Source organism: Octopus bimaculoides, chromosome 4 (assembly GCF_046866305.1).
Source record: "Octopus bimaculoides isolate indiv1 chromosome 4, ASM4686630v1, whole genome shotgun sequence".
Lineage (NCBI taxonomy): Eukaryota > Metazoa > Mollusca > Cephalopoda > Octopoda > Octopodidae > Octopus > Octopus bimaculoides.
Window position 1 is genome coordinate 98,709,164 of NC_142931.1, and position 7,955 is coordinate 98,717,118.

A 7,955-nucleotide genomic window follows, 5' to 3' on the forward strand; every position below is an offset into this window, starting at 1 on the left:
CGACGTTGTCCGGGTGTGACTTATTACGCCATCTACGATAAGTCTTGGTAGGTGAAAATCAACTAAAAAAGAAAACCTTACAGTGAAAAAAACCTGTTTATAATTCAAAAGACGATGAAATTAATAGGGAAAGTTTGAAGGCTGTTTTGCGTAACATTATTAAGTGTACGTAAATTTCATCCGTCTAATTGGCTATAGAAATGCTTGTGCAAAACAACTTTTTGCGCTGCCTTGATTACACATAGCAGGGTAATTCCTTTTCGCAGGAGGTAGAACGGAAATTTCTGATGAAGCAATTGCTGGCGATCTGTTGCTACACAGTTCTGCCAGAATTCTATCAGATTGGGCAGTAGATGTTGATGCACCATTTTGCATTATGCTCAAAGTAGCTTCTGGAATGTGGTGAATTGCTGCAGTCTGTTGCTGTCTTTTTAAACCGGTTGCTTTCTTTCCCCAGCAAGCTGTCTTGTTTGGAGGCATAATCTATGTACATATTAAAGAGAACAACAAAAGTTATAACAGATGGTAGGGTCGGTAGAAGGGAAGAAATATTAAAGTTGCTAGAAACAACAGCCAAATCTCCCTTAAATCACACAAAGTAAACGGAATTTTGCCCATCTCTACGTTCTGAGTTCAAATTCCGCCGAAGTCGACTTTGACTTTCATCCTTTCGGGGTCTAAAAAATAAGTACCAGTTGAACACAGGGGTCGATATAATCGACTATTCTCCACCTGCCCGAAGCCTCCCTTGTGGGAAAAATTTAAAATAATAATAATAATAATGACCTTTGCCGATTAAAGTCCCAACCCACAACTAAGTCTTAAGTGTATATATATATGGGCAACACACACACACACACTAAATAAAAAAAATGTTAGTAAGTAAAAGTGTTTTAAAAAAGATTGTTAAATTTTCAGATTAACACCCGTACGATTTTCACTACAGTTTTAGAGCTAGGGTTTTAGGGTCAGAGTTAGGGTTAGGTAGGTAATCGTGCGGGTGTTAATCTCAAGATTTACGAAAAGATTTTCAAAAAAACTCACAGTTTGTAGGGAATAAATGTTTGTCGATCGTATTTGAAAACGATGCGTCACTATTTTTGTTGTTGTTATCATGGTGAAGGACGAGTTAGAAATAACTTACAATTTCCGCCAATTAAAATGAGGTATGTATGTATATATGTATGTAGTATGAAAAATGAAACCATTAAAGTGAAACTATCTGTCATTACACTATCAAAATGTGATTGTTTCAGTTTTGATATTGAAATAGTTTTCTGTTACCGTCAGTATTTCTCTTTCCTTTCTTTTTGTATTTGTTGTTGGATTGTTGGTAAAGGTTCATAAGAGAAAGTAGGAGTTGAAAGGATTTGTAAAGGAAGTAGAAAAAGGAAATTAGATTTTATTAGGAGGGAAAATGTTTACTTGTCTAGTTTTATGGATTTTATTCGTTATTAGGAATTATTTTGAGTGAAAAAATGACGCAGTTACCTAACAAATTATATTTAGAATATTAATTCCGATTCTTTAATCCAAGAAATTTGGAATAGTGTAAATGTATGAATTTTAAACATACACACACACAGAGAAAATATGCCTTCTATAGATAAGATACATATGTATGTATGTGTGTATGTATGTATGCATGTATGTATGTATGTATGTATGTATGTATATATATACACTCACGTATATATGATTTTTAATACATACATATATATTCTCCCCATATATATATATATATATACATATATATATATATATATATATATATATATATATATATATATACAGATATCTTTTATATATGCTCATACCTACATATCTTTTCACATATAGATCCATGTACGTATGTGCTTATTGACCAGCACTAAATTCTTGATATATAAACACTAGAATATGCAGTCATATATTCGATCTCACTCTCAAAAATATGTGTATATCATATTGCCCCAGTAAGCTTTTGCGCACCTATATGTATCAAATACACATACATATATATACATCTATCTTACATAATAATACAATACATAATTACATTAAACAATACAACACAAAACGTATATCATTAAATTTGTATACTACATAGCCCACAAATCATAATGTAATGGAAAGCATTTCTTCTTCACTTACATATATTAATATTAATTATTGTGATCCTATAAGATGGATTATTTCTTTATTCATTAATTTTATCTTTATATAATGACATATATTATTTTGCCCCACAGATATTAACATTCAGATACTTATAATATACTCAAACCATATAGATATTTTATATTATACTTTCTATATAAAAGTACGTTTTATACTTATATATTCACATATACAGAAAAATGTACATATATATAGCCAATACGTTCACATATACACACGCATACACCTAAATCCATATACATACTCATAGGTGAATACACCTGTATACATATTGTATATATTCACATGTCCATACATAATACATACATGCATATATATATATATATATATATATATATATATATATATATATATATATATATATATACTCTCTCCTGTTCAATATATTCATATATATACACACATAGTTATAATCAATATTACTCGGGTATAATTTGTTAGACTTTTCTAAGTAGCCATTATAGTGCTCTTGTTACTTAATATACTTCTACTATAATGCCTATTTTCAGCTATTGATTTAAGATATTCATGTATATAAGATTTTAATTTTTAACTGACATGAAATCTCATTTATACCTCACTTAAGTTTAATAAATAGATACTTATTTATGTGTTTACATGAAAATACTTTTTCATTTCTCGTGTTAATAAGGTTTCCTTTTCTTTTTATATTTTATAGTTTTCTTCTAAGGATAATCTACAGAATTTATCATTAATTTTGTAACTTGGTGCGTGTACTAAAATCTTCCATTTAATTGTGTAGTTAACTTTATTTCTTTTCAATTGCCATATTTTGCTTGATAATCATGTACTAATCATTTTATTTTGCGCCCTAAATGTCGATTCATGATTCGCTATGTATCCTTCATGAACATTGGCAAGCAATTAGGATGCAGCAAAACGGCTAGTATTCAAGCATAGAAGCTTTACCAAGCTACTGGCCAATACAAAGATTGGCAAAGAACGGGCACTCCGAGAAACACAACAGTACAGATGGATCGGCGAATTCATAGGCTCTCTGAAGATAACCGAATGCTAACGGCAGTGGACATTTGCAAGCAATTATCTGATGAAACTGACATTAGCTTTACACCACAAACTGTCAGAAACCGCCTAAAAGAATTTGGACTGTTCGACCGGATCGCTCGAAAGAAGCCGATAATTTCTGAGATGAACCGGCGGAAGTGGATCAAGTTTGCTATATACATACATATATATAGTTGAAAATTTTCGTTATAAGTATAAATATATCATCAACAAGTATAAAAAATGGAGAAAAAAGATGTTGGATCAAAATTAGATTTAATAGAAAATTGGATTCAATACATACGCTCGTTTCGGAAGACAATACAACTATGTAAGATGAAAGTTATAAACATAGTAATTATTATTTACATTTGACGGATATAAAACTGTATAGTAATTATATAGAACTGTATTGTAATTATAATTAAATTTATGCATTATCATTCTAATCAGTGTGAGGAATTTTTGGAAGAACATCAAAAATGTTTAATAAAAAATAAAATGAAATAAAATAAGATACAATAAGGGAGAATACAGATGGGGTAATAGGGAAAAATCAGATATTTACAAGTAAGTTGTAAAAGGGAATAATAATAATAATAGTGAGAGAGACGAAAAAGAAAAAGAAAGACATGTCATTGTGTATGCAAGTCTATATGTGCAGTAAACTATAATATAAAAATAAAAATCTAGCGAACGGATATGTTTAAAGAAATAGTAACAGGTCGAGACGAAGTATAATGTAAACAAAGCCACCTGTTTCTAGTAGAATATAGCACAACCATTTCACTGGTAGAAAAAAAGTCATAGAGAGTTATACGTATACATATTAATATTGAAAAACGAAACAAATATATATATTACAAGAGGCATAAAGCTGAGAGACAAGACTAGGTTTGAAAATGATACAATATTTAAGTAAAAATGTACAATATTTAAGTAAAAATGTACAGCCTTGACACATTTCCTGTGTCCTTATATTTGCGAGGGGGAGACAAACACCCCCACCAAGCCTAGTCTCCATTCAGGGACATGTTTCTGAATCATTGCTTGTCATCAGCCTGAAGTAGCAAAACCAGCTGTCTGAAGAAATCTGTCAACCTCTCGCAAATATATATATTTCTAGTGAAAACACATTCACTGATTACAAAAATTAGAAATGATCTAATTGTAAATCTTACAGAGAGAATTAAGCAGCAGTGTTACGATAAAGCAGTTGTATACTGTCAACTTAATGTGACAGTCCCAATAAGGGAATCATACTGCTGCTATTTATCTCTAGGAAGCTAGACCGCTTCCTGTCGGCCTTGACACATTTCTTGTGTCCTTATATTACACATACAAAGACACACGCACATATATATATATATATATACACGTACATACATATATATATGCATACGCACGCACACATATACATATACATACACACACATATATATACACATATGCGAATTTACACATACACTCATTTATACGCACATACATATACACACACATACATACATAAATACAGACTTACATATACAAGCATATACACATATAGACATAAACGTACATTCATGCGCAAACACAAATACATACAGGTATACACATACATACATACATACACACCTATATGCAAATATATTTATATATATACATATACATACATACATACATACATATATATACATATATATATATATCTGTATACATATACATACACAGAAAAATGCACACACACATATTTATATACATACATATATAAACATGGATACAAGTGCATAAACATACCCAGACAGGCACACATACATACATACATGCACACACAGAGAAGACATATCATACACATATACTTAAAAGTATAATAAGAACTAATAAAAAATGAACAATCGGAGTGAGTTTTCCGTGCTGCCGTACCTTCGTAATCATCATTAGACTCATCCAACTCTTTCCCAATCCTCTGCACTGTACGCAGATTGATGCCCAAACACTCAGAAATGTTTGTATTGGAGCTTCTGGCCCGAAAGCCAAGCAGTACAGCATGTCGTTTCCAAATTTCTGGCAGAGTGAATTGAGCCGTGGTTCTCTTTTTCTCACACACGGTGCTCAACTGACCCTACTATACAGTATAGTCCGCAAAATCAAAAACAAAAAGCGCATGCGCGAAATAAAAAATATAGAATAGTGACAATTTACCCATCACACTCTGTATATATATATATATATTCTTTTATTCTTTTACTTGCTTCAATCATTTTGACTGCGCCCATGCTGGAGCACCGCCTTTAGTCGAGCAAATCGATCCCAGGACTTATTCTTTGTAAATCTAGTACTTATTCTATCGGTCTCATTTGCCGAACCGTTAAGTTACGGGGACGTAAACACGCCAGCATCGGTTTTCAAGCGATGTTGGGTGACACTCACACACAAACATAAACACACACATACACACATATATATGTATACGACGGGCTTCTTTCAGTTTCCGTCTACCAAATCCACTTATAAGACTTTGGTCGGCCCGAGGCTATAGTAGAAGGCACTTGCTCAAGGTGCCACGCAGTGGGACTGAATCTGGAACCATGTGGTTGGTAAGCAAGCTACTTACCGCACAGCAACTTCTGTGCCTATATGTGTGTGTATATATATATATATATATATATATATATATATATATATATATATATATATATATATATATATATACATACATACATATTATCAATTCTTTTTTTTATTTGTTTCAGTCATTTGACAGAGGACATGCTGGAGTACCACCTTTAGTCGAACACATCTACCCCAGCACTTATTCTAAGTAAGTCTAGTACTTATTCTATCGGTCTTTTCCCGAACCGCTAAGTTACGGGGACGTAAACATACCAACATCAGTTGTTAAGCGATGATGGGAGGACAAACACAGACCCACAAACATACACACACACATACACACACACATACACATATTATATACGATGGTCTTCTTTCAGTTTACGTCTACCAAATCCGCCTACCAAGTCAATATGTGCAGTAAACTAGAATATAAGAATAAAACTCAAACGAACAGATATGTTTAAAGAAATAGTAACAGGTCGAGACGAAGTATAATGTAAACAATGCCACGTGCGTCTAGTAGAATATAATGCAAACATTTCACTAGCAGAAAAAAGTCATAGAGAGTTATACATATACATATTAATATTGAAAAACGGAAAAATCTATATATTACAAGAGGCATAAAGTTGAGAAACAATTATATATTTTCCATTTTGTTCGATGACCTTTGCCATCTTTCTGGCAAGTTCATGATTCCTTGCTCATAGAACTTGTGGTCTTTATTAGCCAAAAACTGAAACAAGTGCGATTTCAGGTCATCATCATTATTGAAAGTTTTATCATTCAAAGAATTTTGCAAACTTCGAAATAAATGGTAATCTGATGGTGCAAGGTCAAGGATATATGGTGGATGTGACATCACTTCTTAACCAAGCTCCAATAACTTTTCATGAGTTAGCAAAGACGTGTGTGGTCTAATGTTATGATGGTGGAACACGATTCCTTTACAATTTGCCAATTCTGGACGTTTTTTATTGATTGCTTCCTCCAGTTTCATTAGTTGTTGACAGTATTCACTGGCAGTGCCCAAGCATCACCACAGCCTCAAGGCTGAAACATATGAAAGAAAAAAAGAATAAAGGAATATATGTCACACACGCCAGCTTAATTTAATTCGTCCTTAATCGAAAGACACCTGTTGTTATGTCCTGTTATTTGTATTTGTGTAACATTTCTCTGTTTTTTTCCGACCTTGTTTTCCTTGTATCGTCTGTCTGGATATTTTGTTGTCCTTTTTTGTATTATATATATATATGTATATGTATATATATATATATAAGATACATAGAAGGTGCTTGTAAAGACATGAACATGACATACATAGGAGAGACATCTAGGAGCATTGTGGAAAGACTAAATGGACATTTGAGACAATATGACGACAAAAAACAGTCAAACATACTCTACCAACATGCCAAGGACCAATATGGAGGCAACCTGGGTCAACTTGACATCCGCATTTTATTCAAGCACCGAAAGGACCCAACCCTCATCAAATACAGGAGTACATTTTCATAAATGAAACATCCACAGTACTAAATAGGAAATATACGTAGTAGGTTATCATACCCCCATACCCACAGTTTATATTTATATACAGGTAGAATAGTTAGTTTACTATTATGTAGATGTATGTATGTATGTGTGTGTGCGTGTGTATGTTTACGTATACGTATATGTATATGAACATGTATGTAAGCAAATGGATATGAATTTAAACAGATAGTTACAGAGACGGATAGATACATAGGTAATATGAACAGACAAGCACACAGGTAGAATAGTTCGTGGACTGTTATGTAGATGTGTGTTACACAGGTAGAATAGTTACTGCTTTGTTATGTAGATGTATATATGTGTGTGTGTGTTTATGTATACGTATACATATATGAACATGTATGTAGGCAAATGGATATGAATGTAAACAGATAGGCATACAGACAGGTACTTAGGTAATACGAACAGGCAAGCACACATACACATACGCAAATGAAGACTGAAACATGACCATATACACACACACTTTACTTCACACAAGGACACATAAAGAGACAGACATCTATACATACAGACACAGTACATAGTCACAAAAACCTATACAAGGACACACTCAGACATGCACACACAAGAAGACAGAAGTACACACACACACACACATGCAAACACATGAA

General features: G+C 32.7%; 1 long non-coding RNA gene across 1 annotated transcript in view; it reads left to right on the plus strand.

Annotated features, from left to right (window-relative positions):
• The window catches only part of LOC149136163 (uncharacterized), a 40,372-nt gene extending 33,491 nt beyond the window's left edge, over positions 1 to 6,881 (plus strand). The window contains exon 2 of the long non-coding RNA XR_016241620.1: positions 5,919 to 6,881. This is a non-coding gene — a long non-coding RNA (uncharacterized LOC149136163). The remainder of the gene's footprint in view (positions 1 to 5,918) is intronic.
• The last annotated feature ends 1,074 nt before the right edge of the window (positions 6,882 to 7,955 follow it).